The sequence below is a fragment of the Gekko japonicus genome, unplaced genomic scaffold (genome assembly GCF_001447785.1).
Source record: "Gekko japonicus isolate JY-2015 unplaced genomic scaffold, Gekko_japonicus_V1.1 scaffold3470, whole genome shotgun sequence".
NCBI classification, from domain to species: domain Eukaryota; kingdom Metazoa; phylum Chordata; class Lepidosauria; order Squamata; family Gekkonidae; genus Gekko; species Gekko japonicus.
Window position 1 is genome coordinate 98968 of NW_015170376.1, and position 2686 is coordinate 101653.

A 2686-nucleotide genomic window follows, 5' to 3' on the forward strand; every position below is an offset into this window, starting at 1 on the left:
CCCCTCCCCACAACAGACACCCTGTGAGGTGGGTGGGGCTGAGAGAACTCTGACACAAACTGCTAGGACAGCTGTGCTAGAGCTTGTGACTGACCCAAGGTCACATCAGCAGGTGCAAGTGGAGGAGTGGGGAATCAAACCCGGTTCTCCCAGATTAGAGTCCACACACTTAACCACTACACCAAATAAATATCATCAGCCAACAAATATCATTGGACAAATACCACTGTCAATATCTGTTTCTACCCCTTCTGTTTTTATTTTTAGCAGTCTCGTTTAATGTTAATAAAAAGCAAATGTGTATATTTTCCAATAAAGAAACCGTGTGTAATATTTCTTCATGTCTTGCGGCTCTCAAACATCCGATGTTTATTCTATGTGGCTCTTACGCTGAGCAAGTTTAGCCACCCCTATTCTAGTGTGTTACATCCAATTGGCGGATGGATGGACAGACAGACGGACAGATAGACAGATACAGACAGGGCTTTTTTCCTGGGGGACAAAATTCTTTTGAAAATGTTCATGAGTTTTCAGTATACAGACTGAAAACTTCATTTCCCTCTTGAGAGTTCAGGAAAAAAAGGCCTGTATATACACATATAAACACAACATACACACAAAGGCCTAAACAGGAGGAGGTTGGGAAAGCATCCTTGCAAGGCATAGGTGTTATATCAAGTTGCCGGGCACAGGGGGTTCATGCATTTTGTGACCTAATTCAGTGTGGGCCTTACGGTGCATTGCACTCTGACCCAGAACTCCCGGTGGAGCTGGTCCCTTTCCCAAATCCCTGCCAACATTTGTTTGCATCAGTCAGAGAAATGTCAGGCGTCCACAGAGTCCAAAAAGATAATATTAGAATCAGCAATAACAGAATTTCTAAAAAGAGATCTGGGGGCGGGGTGATTAAGCCCGTGGCTTGGAAGCGCCAGATGGCCTATGCGAAGGGAATAGACGGTGGTTGCTCAGCAGTACTCTGCACGTGCCCAGATACGTACTCCTGATCTTCCTCGTTCCTGGATTGAGTTTACGTGTGGAATTTTTTTTTTTAGTAGACATTTTAATTTATAAAATATAAAACTTTAACAATAACCATTAACAATATAGATTTCAAGTCTATGCACTGAAAACAATAATTTAACAAAACCATATAACTTTGAATGGTGAAGAGGCATATCATACAGTAAAGTAAAGGTAAAGGTTCCCTTGCTTGAAAGCCAGTCGAGTCCGACTCTAGGGTTGTGGTGCTCATCTCCGTTTCAAAGCAGAAGAGCCAGCACTCTCTGAAGACATTTCCGTGGTCATGTGGCCGGCATGACTAAACACCAAGGCACACGGAACGCTGTTACCTTCCCACCGAGGTGGTACCTATTTATCTACTTGCAAATTCTTGCTTTCGAACTGCTAGGTTGGCAGGAGCTGGAACCAGAGACGGGAGCTCACTCCGTCATGCGGCACCCGGGTCTCGAACTGCTGAACTACCGACCTTCCACAGCCTGCAGTTCAACATCTTAACCACCTGAGCCACCGCAGCTCCATATCTCATACAACCAGATCGTTAATACAGGAAAAAGTGAACATATTTTCTGGGCAGTTGGTTGTCCTCTGTGGAGGAGTGAGTGATCTCACCAAAGGTGTACCATTTCTCCAAAAAGCATGACTGATAATTTGGCCTTTCTGCCAACGCCAACTGATCTGATATTTTGTCCATCACTATCAACAGGTGCGGAATTCTGATTCCCACGCTAAGCCTCCATCCCAAATTAGGCCTGTGATATTGCCTAATACTGCTCAACAGGCAGAAGGTCCTGGGTTCATTCCCTGGCATCTCCTGGTAAAAGGATTAGGTAGGGGATGATGGGAAAGAACTTTACCTGTGTGAGACCATGGAGAGCTGCTGCCAGTTTGAGTAGACAATGCTGACCATGAGGGGCTAATTCAGTATAAGGCAGCTTCCTGTGTTCATGTGAGCCTTCTATTCTACCCCCTCTCAATGCTCCCTCCAAGCTGTGGAGTCTTGTGAGCAAAAATTCTACTTTGTGAGCAACGGGCATTCAAGTTGCGAGCGAGCGATTGGGCTGCTGCCTAAATTAGTTTGCTCTGGAGCCATCTTTCCTGAGCGAAGACAAAAAGATGTGAGCCGGAGGCTGAAAAACTGAGCTAGCTCACACTAACTCAGCTTAGAGGGAACACTGCCCCCCCCTTTTGGTAGGAGCAAAGTATCTCGAAGACAGCCAAGGTATCCACTGGCACTGACATTAAACAATGTTCCCTGCCTTGGATCCAGAGATGTTCAGGAGAAAGACAGGCATGCAACATTTTAGAGATAAATCAATGTAAATAAATGAGAGGTGAATGGAACCTCCTTGGAGAGAGGCAGTTTATCTGCAAACACCAGATGCTGGGGGGGGGGAAGAACTAGGGAGGGCTGTTGCCTTTGTGCCTCACATGCAAGCTTGGCGGGGAGAGGAAACTGGCTGGCCACACAGCTAGAAACAGGCTGGACTGGATCGGGTGTAAGACGGCCATCCAAGGCATGTTTTAAACCAGTTCCAGCCTATACAGAAACTACTGCCCTCACCTGGATGGCCCGCGCTAGCCCGATCTCATCAGATCTTGGAAGCTAAGCAGGGTTAGTTATTTGGTTAGTATTTGGTTAGTACTTGGATGGGAAGACCGCCAAGGA